General features: G+C 46.9%; 1 protein-coding gene across 4 annotated transcripts in view; it reads right to left on the bottom strand.

Moving 5' to 3' along the window:
• LHFPL2 (LHFPL tetraspan subfamily member 2) overlaps positions 1–16,652 on the bottom strand; it is a 164,165-nt gene extending 147,513 nt beyond the window's left edge. For 2 of the 4 annotated variants that reach the window (XM_055112279.2, XM_055112278.2), the window contains exon 1: positions 14,622–16,613. The gene's annotated coding sequence lies outside the window, so the exon portion shown is untranslated. Of the gene's footprint in view, positions 1–13,555; positions 14,384–14,621 lie in introns of those variants that run through there. The other 2 variants (XR_008625361.2, XM_008966859.4) reach the window with 2 other exon arrangements.
• Positions 16,653–17,390: the final 738 nt, after the last annotated feature.

Here is a 17,390-nt window from a genome sequence, read left to right as displayed (position 1 = left end):
ACAGAATCTGACCACTCCATAAATGAAACAGTGAGGTCGCCCTGGAAGGCTCCATGTGGTTTTATTAGAGGGTCAAGTTTCTTCCTGGAGAGTGAAATGAACTCTGTGGTTACAAAGACACCAAGGCCCAGGAGCCATAAAGTAATTCAGGATTCAGAAGAGCCCAGTTTATCTGCCTCTTTCTTTGAATATCTATCTTCTCCTTACAAAAAGAAAAAAGATTACCCCTCCCCCCAAAAAAAGCATATTTCTGTAAACAGCAGACAAGTTCTCACATTCTTGTTTGTGTTTTTATAGCTCTTGCTTTCTTTACAAAAGGGGTTAGGGGGCGGTGGGGAGGCCAAAGCATCAAAATAGCACTCAGGTCATGAAGGGAGATGATGCTCCACTCAGCTCCCAGGGCCTGCCCCCAACACCAATGCCACCGTGAGGGTGGCTGTGCTGCAGGAACTCACAGGAAGTCATGCGTGGTATGGGGGTAGTGAGGACACTGTATTCTCAGTGCACCTCAAGTAGTGCTGCAGAAAACCCAACTGCCACCCCAGGTTTGGGCAGCACACTGTGTTTGCATGCTGCAGCCCTCTGGCCTCCCCACCTGCCCCTGTGCCTATGGTCCCACGCCTCCAAAGGCCTTCCATGGCCAAACACACTGCCACACCTGCTAGCCCTCAACGATCATGGCTCTTCCACCTGTCTCTCCCCACTAGACTGTGAGCTTTCCAAGGGGTGTCATAAGCATGTGTTGAATAAATGACTGAATACATAGCCATATGGACTCACCTGGAATAAGAGTTTCAGGCCTGCATTCCATCCCCTCACCCTTTCCAATCCAAAGAGGCAAAATGATTTGCCCAAGGCCGCAGAGCAAGCTAACGGCACAGGAAGGTCAGGGAGGCAGAACAGACAGTTCTTATCAATTTCTGCCTTTCACAGGCTGTGTTCCCATCTTTCCTGAGTACCATGCCCCCTTGAGGACAAAGACATTTTATTTGTGATAAGAATGGAGTCATTTTTTGTGTGTTTCATTTCAAGAACATGGAGGAACATCTTATGAATCTTAGAATGTGGGGCACTAAGCCCAATCTAGGGACACAGCAGGGACACCAGGGGAAGAAGAGTTGGGAAATGGCTGTGAGCCGTGGAGTGGGTCAGTTCTTCACAGACATTCCCAGAGTTCTGGTCCCTCGGGAGTGCTTCTGTGTAAGTCCTCTGTCGGTTCTGGTTTACTCCGGCAGCAGAGACAAGAGAATCTCCCAACCCATCCCCATTCTGTTCTCAAAACATACTCCACCACTTACACAAGCTTTGGCTTTGGCAGCAGAATGCCCAAGTTCAGTTTCTTTTTGCCAGCCAGAGGCTGAGAACTCTGCAAATGTAATGACTCTTTGCAGATACGACAGAGAAAGCATGCACTAATGCACATTACCTAGGTGGCATGCAATCTCAGGAGAGTCAAGCCCTTTTCTTCAAGTCCTCTGGGAAAGACGCCCCCAACACTCCCACCGCCCCCTCTTCCCCCAGGGAAAAGGGACGGTTTCTGCTGCTGGCCAAGCTCACCTGCTAAGCAGGTATAGAAAACGGATCATTTTCCGAGTCTTGGATTTAGCTTCTCTCTCACAACCAAACTGACTTTAAAAAACAAAACCGGCCAGGCACAGTGGCTCACGCCTGTAATCCCAGCACTTTGGGAGGCCCAGGCGGGTGGACCACAAGGTCAGGAGATCGAGACCATCCTGGCTAACACGGTGAAACCCCGTCTCTACTAAAAAATACAAAAAATTAGCCGGGTGTGGTTGTGGGCGCCTGTAGTCCCAGCTACTTGGGAGGCTGAGGCAGGAGAATGGTGTGAACCCGGGAGGCAGAGCTTGCAGTGAGCCGAGATCGCGCCACTGCACTCCAGCCTGGGTGACAGAGCGAGACTCCGTCTCAAAAACAAACAAACAAACAACAACAAAAAACAACCAACCAACCAAAACAATCCTAGGTACAATTATGGTGTTTAGTCTTAGTTTTCATATATAGATCACCTGGCTTTTCATTACAACTAGTATGTGAAATGGCCACATTAGAAGTGTGCCAAATGCATCGTAAATTATATTAAAGTTCCCATCACTCACACACACACACACACACACACACACACACACACACACACACACAAACACCAATTAAATGAATGGGAACAAGTTCTGCCTAGTGCCCTCCCAGGCATCCTGTGCTCTTCTTGAGCTGCCTGGACACCTGGTGCCTGAGGCTGCCGTCTGTGGCCCTGCATCCTGCTCTGCCCTCCTTGAAGAGTGCCCCACACTCCACCCTATCAGAATCCACTCTTGCATACTCTGATCCTGAGAAGCATTCTATTAAGTTATTCCTGTTAACGTATAAATCACAAATGCATTGCCTGTCCTCTGTGTGCTTACACGTCTAATAAGACGCTTAAAGGGAAACACTTTACCCAATTTCTCTAATGGTAGAATTGTAAGTACAACAGTAAGTGAATTCCACCTTTTGGGTAAGGAGCTCCTTCTATATCCAGCTGATCCCTCCACACTGACCATTTCCTACTTCATTGGTTTCACAAGCTGACTTTGCCCCTAAGGTAAGGCTGAGATGGATCCTGCATCTTTAGGAATAGAGGTTAATTTTCATACAATTGTGGAAGGGCAAACTCCTTAACCTTCCAATTCACCTGGATCAGAACCAAGCTGGTCTGTGGAGGATGGGGCCCCTTCTTCATCCATTTCTGGTCATCCATTACTTAACAACGCTCATTATCTCCAGTGTCTGAACCAAAGTAGGAAAGAGTGGAAAAATCACTATCGAGACATTCTTAAAGACTTCTCTACAGAGGCCCAAAGCTTATATAGTCCAGTATCTTTGAGCACTTAATAATCAGTGTCTGTAAAACCTTCCTAAAAATAAAGGCTTCACAGAACTGACTTCTTACACCATTAACAAAGGCCTCTCTGATTTGGCTCCATCCGAGATAAGAGCCTCTCTGTAAAAGCAAAAGCATGTGTTAAGATAAAAAGTGAAGTGGATCCAATGGGACAGAAGACAGCCCTTCACAAGCAAGTATCTAAGAGGCCAAGAAATAAACAGGCAAGGGTGTCCCTCAGACATGGCCAATATCACAAGCTCAGACAGACAGGTTTCTAAACTGATACTTCTCTAAATTGGTTTTTCTAGAGCCTTCCTGATCATAAGAACCACCTAGAAGCTTTGTTTAAAAGATACCGATTCCCAGGACCCACTCCAGACCTATGAAGCCAAAACCCCGGGTAGGGTCTGGTCACATATGTCTAGCTAGCACCTTAGCAGAGTGTCAGGCAAGTTTCAGAAATAATGCTCCAAATGAAACAATAGGCAACCTTTTAAAAGCTTTGTAATCACATAACCTTGAAGTTATAGGGTATGTGGGAAAATGCAGGTTTAATGGAAGGAAGTTAGAGCCTTCCTAATCTAGTTAAACTTAAGGAATATAACCAACATGTAATGAGGAAATCATTTTAACTAACTTGGGGGGAGGGGGGGAAGCCTTCCCCTATACCTTTACCATATCTCAACTGGAAGAGCTCATAACCTCCCTGCCCTAAAGGATTAAGGGCATCCCTGCACAGTGGCTCCCAACAGCTATTAAAGGCCCAAATGGAAGTGCTAGGGCTGAGGGCTCGCAGTCTCATCCTGATAGAGGCCAGCCCTAAGTAGCAGGTGACCAACTTCAAGTCAGACCTCACAGGCCCTCCTGGCATGCACGGTTCAGCCCTGACAGGTCTCAGCCGCCAGCTGCCTATTCCATAGTCTCTTTCATGCTCCAGTTTAATGTGACGCCTTGCTATTCAAAGTGAGCTCCACGGGAGTAGCAGGGGAAGCAACACGGAGAGAGCTTGTTAGAGATGCAGAATCCTAGGCCCTACCCAGCCCTGCTGTATCAGAGTCTGTATTTTAACAGGATTCCAGCCAATTCTTGGGCACAGTCAAGCTTGAGAAGCCCTCCTGATGGGGTAGGGACTTCTACCCACAACTCTGGAACATCAGCCTCCCCACTCGGGCACCAGCCTCTCAGAGGCCTTCCTCCCTCACACTGTTCACTCAAGTCTTGTCAGTGCTGGTTTGTCTTGGGGCCAGATCACCATCAGCAGGACCCAATGAATAGCTGACAACCCAAAGCCCAGTTTTTAGGAAGTTAAAAGGAGGCAATAAGGGCCGGGCATGGTGGCTTACACCTGTAATCCCAGCATTTTGGGAGGCCGAGGCAGGTGGATCACGAGGTCAGGAGATCGAGACCATCCTGGCTAACATGGTGAAACCCCATCTCTACTAAAAATACAAAAAAATTAGCCAGGCATGGTGGCAGGCGCCTGTAGTCCCAGCTATTCGGGAGGCTGAGGCAGGAGAATGGTGTAACCAGAGAGGCGGGGCTTGCAGTGAGCCGAGATGGCACCACTGCACTCCAGCCTGGGTGACAGAGCGAGACACCGTCTCAAATAATAATAATAATAATAATAATAATAAATAATAATAAGTTAAAAAACATAAAAAAGGAGGCAGTAAGTTCTGATTGTGTCTCACATTCTCATCTGGCTCTAACATCTGCCTCCCTTCGAGGGCAGGACTACAGACCTCGTGATCGTAAATCAGCAGAGACAATCCAAAGTCAAACAATACCATGGAATGCTGGCTCTTTGGTTCCAGCACAATGTTAATGAGGTCGAGGTCACGGGTATGATTAGCTTCCTCTGTATCTTGGCACAGACTCCAACCCTCTGCCCTCCGGCCGCCTGCAAAGGCTGACGCACCCTTGGTTACTAAGAGGACTGGAGGAGAATGACAAGGGGAGGCTAACAGAGCAGCACCAGTTAATGACTCAAAGAACCTGAGTGGCTGACGGGCTGCATGTATCAAAGAATGACTTGTGGCCCAGAGGGAAGGCTGACAAGGCAGATGACCGGGTCAGAATTCAAAACTATCTGGACAGGCCAAACACGCCAGAACTGAGAAAGCTGAAATTTCACAAGAAGAAATGAAAGTCTCATGATCAAGATTTCAAAAATCAAATATACACATCCCAAACTAGAGGAAATCTAATTGGATGGCAGTTATTAAGTTTTTAAAATTTTTTAAAACATTCAAGTTTTGTTGACCAATATGGATATTAAGAAAGCCAGAAGCCTCTTAGGGCCAGAAGTCTAGTTTCCAGACCAAAAGGAGCAGTGGTTCTTGCCTAACATGGCTGGTCAGACTATCCTAAAAGGCCCCCCAGCCACCTGTCCACACAGGTGTATACACAAACTCTCACACCTTCCCACCACCACCACCATTTGGGTTCTTATTATTCAGTGTGGCCTCTTCACCCATACTGTCCCTGACTACAGCTCTTTTTGGCTTGGTAACATAGTGTAAACATTTCACACATCAGCTTAGTTCCCTCTCATGCTGCCCTTTCTTTACAATACACTTAAGCACAAGCTGGGAAAAACAAACAAACAAACAAACAAACAAAATGCATAAATAGTCAAGACAACCTAAGCACACCCACTTACCAAAAGGATTCAGATCAAAAATGACTTACAGTCACCAGTTTAAGCCGGCACACTATGCTACGAATTACAGCATGAATCCATGCAGAGTCAGTAATTAAGTCGGTAATTATGAGTTTTCACTGCAGAAGAACCCTGAAAGGCCCACTGTAAGAAGGAGCAAATGAAAGAGTATCTGTTTAGACATACCTCTCTAGAATGTAGAATCATCTTCTAAGAACGGACAGTTGGCCATTTTAAAAAAAACAAATGTGATTTTAGATTGTTTTTAAAGTTGTGAGCCATGTTTTTCTTACGTGTCTATTTAATATACAAGTGTTAGTCATTTACAAATACAAAAACACTGCTTACTGGTAAGTTTGTAATTCCCAGACTATCCAGTCTGTTATTTTTAATTCAGAAAATGTGTTCTCTATGAGCAAGAGAAAGTTAATTTTTTAAGAAGTTATTTTGCCCTTAATAAGTGTGTGCCATGCACCACTTATCTGAAGATTGAATGAGGCTCCTGTGAATGCAATTACAGCCTTCCTTAAACAACTGGCTAAATGCCTTAAAACTAGAAAACATGTGAAATTCAGTCCAATTGCAGCCTGCCCCAGGAGAAAGGAAGCTTGAACTCCAGGTGCCCCGACAACACAGCACAGTGTGGAAAGAAAGAAAATGCTGAACAATAGAATCAGGAGAGGAAAAAGAGTCCCTCTTAATTTTCCGGGCATGTGGGGAGTTTGTTGCTAAAGAAATATTTAAGATCTCACTGCTGGTTAAGGTTCAACTGAACAGTGAAATTAAAAAAAAAAAAAAAAATCAAACATGCCAGTACAGCACTTATTTAATTCAGTATTTCTTATCAATCAGGTTTATTTCAGTACTTCTTATCAATACAACAGAAACACCTCTCAAATCACACTTAAAATGTTTATGAAAACATACCAAACATACCCATTATAAGAGGTGGGGTCTTCCCTATCATTCAGAGGAAGCTGCCCCATTCTGGATTTGGGTCGCAACCCCCAGTCCTAGTTACATTCCTGCAGCCTTCCAGTATTTATAATTATATCAACAATGAGTAGGAATGTCAGTTCTGTTTAAAGACAGGAACTGCCTTACAAAGGATGCACCATGGATGTAAAGCGATGTATGATGTTGTGACCAAAACCACGGATCCAGTTTTGTACAAAAACCAAAATACTTCCCCAGCTCTTTAGTTCTCATTTCAAAAAGTAACATACTACTTGTAGAAAATCTGAGAAACAGAAAAATAAAGAAAAAAAATTAGTCACTCATAGCCCCATTAAGATAACCAGTTAAAATTTTAGTCTCTGTCCTTCCAACCCTGTTAAGCAGGCAAGGATGAGGTGAGGTGTTATTGCTGGTTACACAGACTAACAATGATTAATCATCCCCACTGGACTTACCCTAAATCCACAGCAGTAAGAGGAGTAACGGTTGTGCCTGCAATTCAACAAGCATTCACTGGGGCCTGCTTGGCACACTCTCATTTATGCCACAAATGAATGAAATGCAAATTAACACCAGTAGCCCTTGAGGGCCATTTGGTAACCTCAAAAAAGAAGGTAGATAAACCTCATCCCTGGTGGACATGAAAACAAGAGTTAGTTATCCTAGTACAGAGAGTAGGAGAGCCTGGCCACCCTCTCTAAGGCAGGGAAGGAAATGTTTCAGAGGAAGGGTGTGCAAAGCAGTTGGAGATGAAGACCTGGGAACCGCACACATGTGCAGCTGCCCATTAGCAATGCATGGGTTCCTGGGAATCTGTGTGCTTTTAGGACCAGAGAGATTCAGCCCACAAGGGAAATGTTCTTAGTCCCACAAACAGGGAGAGCTTTAAAACTGTCAGAACACCGTAGTTTCCATACATCAACCTGGGCTACTAATCATCCACCTATTACCCTTGTGCAGTCAAAGGCCAAACAACCTGGTTACGTCTAGTTGAACCATGCTCTGTGCTTAAGGCACAAGGAAAGAATTGTTTCTACTGCTGATGTCACCTCAGCGTTAAACATTGTTCATTATTAACCAGCTGAAATATTCTTCTTTCAAATACTATAACTGGGTGCAGGTTTCCTTGCTTATTTTTTTTTAAGGCGAAGAGTTGTGAAAGTTAGTTTGACTGAACTTCCGAAGTTCACCCCCAAGTAAATACCTTGGAAGCCTTAAATAAACTTTGACAAAAATATTTGTAAAATAGTCTCCATAAAACCACTTAATCATTATAACGTGTTATTAAATCAAAGTCAGAACAAACCCAGAAGAAAAATCCAAATACACTGAGGTTCTCCTTTCTGGACCTGCCAACTGTCAAAATCAAAGTTGGGTGTTTCTCCTGATCTAGCTGATTAAAGTTTAGGAAAATGTGCAGATAACACACCTTTTTAACCGTATTCAATATTTTGTAGACATACACAAAACTAGTTTACATTCTCAGCAAGTGAAGTTCATTTTACATTTTCTTAAATATATTTATTGTATTTAAGAAAATGTACAGTATACACACACACACATATATGCTCAAGCTGCTATAATAAAATACCATAGATTGGGTAGCTTAAATGACAAACATTTATTTCTCGCAGTTCTGAAGGCTGGGAAGTCCAAGATCAAGGTGCCAGGATATTAGGTTCCTGATGAGGGCCCTCTTCCTGGCTTGCAGACAGACAGTCGCCTTTTTGCTGCATCCTCACACACTGGAGAGTGAGCTCTGGTCTCTCTTCCTTTTCTCATAATGACACTGATCTTATTATGGAGGTCCCACCCTCAGCATCTCATCTAAGCCTAATTACCTCCCAAAGGTCCTGCCTCCAAATACCATCACATAGGGGGTTAGGGCTTCAACATATACATGAATCTGGGGGACACAAATATTCAGTCCTTAACAGGCACGTGTATGGTATCAATTTTATCAGTTACACATCCTAGCTATCAAACACATTCACAACCATTCCAGGTACATCCCTCTTAACTAGCTCAGTTTAAAATAACAACAAGCAGAACTCACCAAGTCTGCAAAATAACATCAGTACAAGCCTGGTCATTTGAGGCTAAAGTCAAGGGATTGATGGACAATCAAGCCAGTCAGGCCTGGTAAAGGGATGAAAGAGAAAATTTCACTTACAAGGACACAAATTACTCTTGCACCTAGCATCAGTTAGTAAACCTCAACACACCAAGCAAGAGAGGGAGGCCTCCCTACAAACACTTGCCACTACCGTAAAAAGAACTCCCTCTATCATCTCTAGCTCCAGACTTCGCCTCCTGCCTCTAAATCCAACTTTTTGCTGGACATCTCTTCTTGGAGGGCTTGTAGTTCAGTTTTGGATTGAACTGAACTCATTACTCCTTGCCATCTCTCTCCAAACTGAGGTTCCCACAACTGCTTACCTCAATGAAAGGTGCCATGACCCATAACAGTCAAAGTGCACTCCCTCTCCTAGATGAACAGGAAGTGGGGTCAATATCTGCAGGCCTCTCCTCTCTCCACCACCCAGTCCTGCCAGGATTTCTGCACTCTGGTACTAGCCTCCCAGCTCACCTTGTTCCCCGCCCTCCTTGTTACCTAGCCCACCTTATGGCCATGGAGCTCTTTCTAAAGTGCAATATGATCACAGCATTCACCTGCTACAAATGCTCCAACCTTCACACAGCTTTCGAGATGAAATACAGACTCCCTTAGCTCAGTGCTCAAGACCCCAAACCCTCAGGTACTTCCCAGCACAACCTTGACTCTAGTCCAACAACTACTGTCAGCGCCCCGGCTGCACTATACCTTTCCAAGCCTTCTAGACTCCAAACTTATGTGTTATCTTATCATGTATTATTGCAATTTTTAAAGTAATGAAAAAAAAAGAAAAAACAAAACCTTGAAGGTGCATGATGAACCAAGTATTCACTCTTTTCTTTCCTCTTTCAGCCACATCTTCTACACCAAAAGAGAATCAAGTATTTCAAATGCCAGCTAAGACTCTTCTCTGGACACAATCTGGCTTTTATAAGTCGATGGTCAGATCCTACCTTTGACTCCTTCTTTGCCTTTCTAAGGCTGACATGTCTCACATGCAGGAAAAATTGCTGTTTTTTTTTAATTAAAAAGATTGTATTTACTTAGAAGCATTCATTATGTCAACAAAACAGCCACAACTTTTTTTTTTTTTGCAATTACAGAAGTGTTCAGTTAGCAGAACATTCATATAAGCTGCATCAGAGACAACTGAAGATGAAAACACTACTAACCCCATATGTTGACTAATTTGTGCTGTGCACCAACGACAGCCTGCTTTAAATTTACATGCCAGTTTACAAGCCCCATACTGTATCAGGAGAGGTTAGTGGCTATTGAAAATATCATCAGGGTCGGGCATGGTGGCTCACACCTGTAATCTCAGCACTTTGGGAGGCCAAGGCAGGCAGATCCCTTGAGGTCAGGAGTTCGAGACCAGCCTGGCCAACATGGTGAAACCCCATCTCTACTAAAAATACAAAAAATTAGCCAGGTGTGGTGGTGTGCACCTGTAGTCCCAGCTACTCAGGAGGCTGAGATGGGAGAATCGCTTGAACCCAGGAGGACAAGGTTGCAGTGAGCTGAGATCGTGCCATTGTACTCCAGCCTGGGTGACAGAGAGAGACTTCATCTCAAAAGGAAAATAAAATAAAATACCACCAGCACAGGGTATCTAAAGATAACATTTGGTAGTGTGTTAACTATACAAAAAAGACAATGTACAATTTCAAAACAATTGTTACATAGTCTTCCATTTCAATTTCTTTAAAAGAAGTGAAATGCATACAGGGAGTTGAAACGCTTTATAGATAAGAAAAAAAAAACTGTGCTAGAACCAACTTATTCATCATCATCTTCATCTTCCTCCTCTTCCTTCTTTTTCTTGCTTTTTTCAGCCTTGACAACTCGCTTTTTTGCTGCATCAGGCTTTCCTTTAGCTCACTATGCAGCAATATCCTTTTCATATTTTTCCTTCAGCTTCACAGCCTTTTCATAAGGCTGCTTATCATCTGCGGCAGTGCCCTTCCACATCTCTTCCAATTTCTTTACAACTCACCAATGGTAGGCCGGGATGTTCTCCTTTGATTTTTGGGCGACACTCAGAATAGAACAAGAAAAAGGCCAGAGGAGGCCTCTTGGGTACACTGGGATCCTCGAACTTCTTTTTTGTCTCCCATTTAGGAAGGATATAGGTTTTCATTTCTCTTTCATAATGGGTCTTGTCCATCTTTGACATGTCTTCAAATCTCCCTTTCTCTTTAGCAGACATGGTCTTGCACCTCTCTGAGCACTTCTTAGAAAACTCTGAGGAGCTGACTGAGCATCTGGGTGCTTCTTCTTGTGCTCCTCCCAACAAGTGTGGACAAAGAATGCATATCACATTTTACCTCTCAGCTTCCTTGGATCTCCTTTGCCCATGTTTAGTTCTTTTTTTCCTCAGTGAGCCACAGAGTCGCCCAGTGCCCATCTGGCTCTCACTTGCCCCAGCGCTGTCTCTATGGTGCTCAGTACACTGCAAGCTGTTTGTTTTCATTGCATGCGAAACAATTTGATTCACTGGCCAGTAGTTGTGCTCAGCCACTAAAACTGAATACTTTCTAAAGTACAGAAACAAATAGGCCTCCCCTTCTTCCTTTGGAAGACCCACAGGACTAGCCATACCCTGCTACCACCCCCAGCCCCAGCCAGATCACTTCCCTCTGACCAGGCTGGAGAGTGGAAGGCAAGGACACCCAACATGCTGCGTTCCAGTACAGCTCTTCTGAGTCAAAAAGGGAGCTTCCAGGGTCTATGGAAGTCCTTTGAAAACAGAGGTGTATGGGTTTTTTTTTTTTTCTTCTAATGTGTACTCTGTAAGAGGAGAGGCCTGCTCTTGGTACTTGCTGTGTTACCAGAGCCCAGAACAGAGCCTGGCCCAAGGGAGTGGCTCCCTAGGTATTTGCTGAATGACTGGATAAATGAAGGAACAAACAGGCACTCTCCCTAAGTTAGCAGAGTTCCTCTTCTCAAGAAGTACTATTGTGCTAAGAATGTCTTCGGTTCACTTTTCTCTTGGGCACAATCTTAGCAAAAACTGGGAAGTGCATCATTAACCCCAAGATAGACAGACAGATGCATACATACACACACACACACACACACACACACACACATATTTTTTTTTGAGATAGCGTCTTGCTCTGTCACCCAGGCTGGAGTGCAATGGTGCCGTCTCAGATCGCTGTAACCTCCGCCACCCGGGTTCAAGCGATTCTCCTGCCTCAGCCTCCCGAGTAGCTGGGACTACAGATGCATGCCACCACACCCGGCTAATTTTTGTCTTTTTAGTAGAGACAGGCTTTCGCTATGTTGGCCAGGCTGGTCTCGAACCCCTGACCTCGTGATCCACCCACCTCAGCCTCCCAAAGTGCTGGGATTACAGGTGTGAGCCACTGTGGGCCCAGCCCCCAAGGCATATATTAAAGCTTTTTGGAGTAAATTCTAGAGATCAGCTATTTGCTTCTTGTTTGTATCTAAGAGCAGTAAGCATTGGGTAAAATGTTGCTTTTAAGAGTCCCAAGAGAGGCACTTATCATGTTCATTACTATAGTTTTCTTTCTAACTAAAATAAAATTTGGATATTCACTTTGGTGGGACCTAATACCTGAAGCTGCCATTGCAACAGGACATGTAGCTTGGAATTGCAAGCCACATCTGGGTTCTACCTCTAGACCCAAATACTGCCTGCACTACAAACTCCCTGGAAATGTAGGCCCAGAAAAGGCTAATCAGAATGAGCCAAAAGGATGCAGCTTGCAAGTTCCAGAAAGATCAGTGTTTTTGAGTGTAGGCTGGCAGGGCATGGGTCCAGACTCAACTCAGAGCCACTCACTCTAAAACCAGGTATCTCTGCATTATAGCTGTTTAACAGGCACCACTTTTTCCTAGGGATTTGGAATACCTGATAATCATCAGTAACACTTTCTGAGCACTTAGCGTGAGGAACCATCCTAAGTCCTGCACAAAAGCAATCAGTTAATCTTCAAGGGGATTATCCGAGCTGAATTATTATCATCACCATTTTATAGACACAGAAACAGAGAAATTAAATAACATGCCCAAGGTTTAGGTACATCTGGGAGCCCAATAGCCCAAATTTGGGTCTCCTATATTTGGGTTTACCACTTCATCAATTCTTTGCGGTAAAGAAGTTGAGAAGCTGTATATAGTGTTCATTAAAAATAAATATGTAGTTTTTATATATTGTTTTTCTATCATCTCCTACTATGGACTTTTCCTCCCTGCCCAAACACTGGGTGCCATCAACACCCGAGCCCATGCATACGGTGAACAGCATACATTACTTCTTCCAGAAGGCACTGCTTTGTTCTCATCTACAAAAATCCTTCTTCCTTCCTATAGACAAATGACTGGTTCACGTATCATGACTCAATTTATATTCAACAATGTTCATTTGCAGTGTAATTATTCTTCCTAATTAGGCTGCTCTGAAGACAAATGACTGCCCCTCCCCATCCCCCTCTCCTACAACACACAATGTCTTTTTCCTGATATAAAATGTTTGCTGCACCCTTTGCAAACCACAAGAAGCCACAGTCTGCTCTCCATGTGACCACTTAGAGAAAAATACTATTATAAGATAGTGTTTTATCTGATATTACTTCAAAATCAGAATCAGATTTCTAACAGATCAATAAGCTTATCACAGTATGACAGCAAAAAGAAATGAGACTCTTGGATTTTATTTCTCTTTCCTATCTTAAAAACATTTCCTCTTCCCGCGAACATGTGTTCTCTATCTCTTAAATTTAAAAAGGAGTAGTTTCTAAAACAGAACCAGTAGGAAAGAATCAGGAATACCAGCAAAAGTCAACATCAAAGAAGTTAGTATCTGATCCTCTCTTAAACCTGGCAGGAGTGGAGCTCTCTGGCCAAGGGGTAAGGCAAAAGCAATGTGCAGGTTATAAATGTCCCTTCAAGCTCAGTTACTCCGGTTTACCTCTCTGGGGTGAGCCTCTAACAGCTCTGGCTCGCCCGAATCTTTCCTCCCTCGGCTCCAGCACACACTTTCCATAGCGGCCGCGCTGCGATTTCAAAGAGTTCTCCTTTCCACGTAGGTCACCCACCGATGGTAACCTACATGCACAAACACACTCGCTCAATCACAGCAGAGAAAATGGGACATACAGGAAATGGCCCGGGTGGAGGCGAGGACAGGGGGTGGGGATAGGACTTTGTCTTTACTCTGGTGTTGCTCCCATTGAAACAAGCACATGGACTTTCATGGAACTCATGACCATCCTGAAATAACAGAAAAGTCGAACGGGATTGAAGAAAATCCTTTGCTTTTCTAAGTTCGAAGAACACTGGGCCGCTGAATGGAAGGGAAAAGAAAAAAAAAAAAAAACTGTGTGCCTAAAAACATCCAGAAACACACGCAGAGTCTCCCCAGTCCTTTGCCCATCCCGTGGGCTCAAGCCGCCCATCCCAGATGCGGTCTTCCCCACTCCACGCCCACCTCTTCCAGCCCGCACCCCAAATCACTGAGCTGCCCACAAAAATGCAGTCCAGATTTGAGAAGCAGCTGACGTCTGTGGCCAGAGTGACCCACACGCCACGGACCAGGGACAGCAGGGGCGACCACGGGGCGGCCCCCAGGGAGCGGTGCCAGGCGCGCTGGAACCCGGCGCCCAGCTGCGCCTGGGACCCACGCGCCGCCGTCCGAAGCCCGCCAGCGACGCCCAGAGAGCAGGGCTCGCGCCGGCTTCCCGAGGAGACGCTGTTCCCGGCACAACTTTTTTCCACTTCTGCGGCCGCCGGCGGCGCTGAGAAGCAGCTGTTCCCTTCCCATTCCCAGCACCCAACGCCCATCCCGCAGCACCTCCGACCGCTCCGCGCGGTCTCCCAGGGCGCCGAAGCGAAGTTCCCGCGCCAGCCGCGGCTCAAGCAGCCAGGGCTCGGCCGGCCGCAACGGCTCCCCATGCGCCCGCGCGGGGCGCCCACCTGGCCGGGCCCACCGGCTCTCCCCTCCCGCAGCGCGCGCGGGCCCGACGCCTGCCACTCACCCGGCCCCAGCTCGGCGTCTCCGGCTCCGAGCCCGCAGCCTTCCCCAAGTCAGGGCTTTCAGTGACGCCTCCTCGCAGCCACCTCGCTCTTGCCCCCGCTGGCCGCGCCTGGAAGAAGGAGGCGGGAGGAGAGCGGGAGGAGAGCGGGAGGAGAGCGGGAGGAGGCGGCGGGAGCGGGGGGCGACGCAAGGGAGGGGAGAGGGTCCGCGGCGCGGGGGAGGAGGCGGCGAGGCGAGAGAGCGCCAAGCTCGGCGGCCGCCCGGGCTAGCACTCGGGGAGAGGGAGGAGGAGGAGGGGCGGGGGCAGCGAGAGAAAGAGGCGGCCGAGCCGCCCTGCCCAGGCCCCGGCCCCGCGCCGCTGCCCAGTCACCATCGCCGCCTCCGTCCCGCGAGCGAGCCGGGCGTCCGGGGGAGGGGTCGGGCTCGGGGCTCCCGGCGCGGCGCGCGGGGCGGGACGGGGGCGGCGGGCGGGCGGACCAGGCCCGGCCTCCGGAGGGGAGTGTCCTGCGGGTCCGGGAGGGAGTCGGCGACAGGGGATCCCCGAGAGGGGGTGTGGGGGCCTGGGAACCGGTCCCTGAGCCCTCCGGGCAGCGGCGGCGGCGTCTCCCGGGGTCCTGCGAGGTTCCTCCGGGCCGCACCGGGGAAGCTCCCGGAGCAGCTTCGAGCAGCCGTGCCGGGAGGGCCGGAGGCGGAGAGCGGCGCTGACGGAGCCGGGGGAGAGAGGCCAGGCTGCTTCGGCGGAGAGCGGGCCCCGGGGCGCTAGGAGCAGTTCCCCAGACCCGGGCCCAAGCGGAAAGAACGGCCGTCTGGTGGCCCCGGAGAGTCCGAAACGGGAAAGGGGCCAAGGGGCGCCTGGACCCCCATCCTCGCCGCCCTCTTCCGGAGAGGAGGCTCCGGACATAAGTTCCCGTGCCCTCTGAATATCTAGGTGTGGAAACTCAATTCCAACAGTCACAAAGATTATTCCTAAATAGAATGCTTGGTGTCCTCAGCTTCCCTGCCCTCAAAATTACGGTTTCAGGATGATTTTCGGAGGCGCTTTAGGAACAGCCTGAAAAGGCATTCTTGTCCAGAGAGGGGATGCTTTAACTCCCCACCTCCGCCCCCAGGGCTGGGAGCAAAGAACAGAGTTAAATGGCCATGAATTCAGGTGCCAGTATTGTTTGTGATTGAACTGTTAGGACATGGCACCTCTCTAGGCAAACCCATCTTGTATTCCACCCCTCGCCCCCCCCCCGCCCCCCGCCCAGTCAAATGCTCCCATTCCCAGTTTCTCAGCCCCTTGTCTGGGACACCTCTATCCACCAGTCGCCCAGATTCAGATTAGCAGTCAATTTTGGGCCTCGCTCCTCCACTCCCGGTAGCCAGTCCCATTAGTTCTTCATTTTTAATGCCTTTCCAGTTGCCATGTCCTTTCAAGCCCACTGCCGCCTTTCTGGTTCTCGCTATCTGGCACTGGATGGCGTGAGCGGCCTCCTACCGGTTCTCTGCTGGGGTCCTCTCTACACTTGCATCCATATGCGCAGGCCTACAGGTGAATGGCTCTAGAATACCCCTCAGGCAGGCCACTTCCTGTTCTAGAAGCTTTCTGAGGCACTTTGCCAGAGAACATTCTGAATTCCTTAAAAATCATCAGTTCAAAACCATGCAACAACTGCACCTCCATACGCACTTCTCAGAGCCTGGCACTCTCTTTAGATGGGGATCCTCCCCTCCTCCCGAGAAAGATCCATGCCTGTATCTACACGAGAGTTGCTGATGCTCTTCCCAGAGCTGGAATGCTCTCTTTCATCTTCTCCCGCAGCCAAATTCCACTTATCTTCATTGAAAATGAAGTTTGCAGTACCACATTTTTGCTCTAAAAGGATATATGTGCTCTTTCCATTTTGTGAAATCACACACTAGAAATAACAGGGCTTGTGGGGAAAGTAGGGTTAGAAAATGACTCAGAATCTATGTAACATTGTAACCAGAGCACTAACAAAAACTAACCATTCCAAAAAAAAACCAGTAGAGCTAATGAACTGTGTTAAATTCCTAATAAATATTATAGTACATATAAATATACGACTTTACTTTTATAAAAAGATGAAGATAACTGTTGAAGGGGAGTTGTTTGAGGCTGCTGACTTGAGATAAACACAAAATGTACAAATAAGAGGAGAACTCTCTGTCCTGTCCCCCAACCCACATCCCACAAACCCTTCCAAGGTAGAGAGGTCAAGGCCAAATCAATCCAAGAGAAAGAATGTAGGGTGAAATGGGCCTACAGCACCCTGTGTTCTCTGTAACTAGATGCACCCTGCTGTGTTTTGCAGCTGTAGTTACTTGGTGGTGCAGAAACATTAAAGTGCTGGGAACCCTTGAATATGAACCAACACAACTCCATCCATTTTACTAATATCTAATAACTAATGAGTTAGTTTGTGTTATCCATGCTCTCATTACAGAAACACCCTTGGTAACAGAGTACACTGTACTTAATTCTATGTTTAAAAAGTAGACTAAGGCTGGACATGGTGGCTCATGCCTGTAATCCCAGCACTTTGGGAGGCCGAGACAGGCGGATCACCTGAGGTCAGGAGTTCAAGACCAGCCTGGCCAACATGGTAAAACCCTGTCTCTACTAAAAATACAAAAATTAGGCCAGGCACAGTGGCTCACGCCTGTAATCCCAGCACTTTGGGATTCCGAGGCAGGCGGGTCATGAGGTCAAGAGATCAAGACCATCCTGGCCAACATGGTAAAATCCCATCTCTACTAAAAATAC

The sequence above is a fragment of the Pan paniscus genome, chromosome 4 (genome assembly GCF_029289425.2).
Source record: "Pan paniscus chromosome 4, NHGRI_mPanPan1-v2.0_pri, whole genome shotgun sequence".
In the NCBI taxonomy this organism is placed as follows: Eukaryota; Metazoa; Chordata; class Mammalia; order Primates; family Hominidae; genus Pan; species Pan paniscus.
This window is presented reverse-complemented; position numbering and strand designations above follow the sequence as displayed.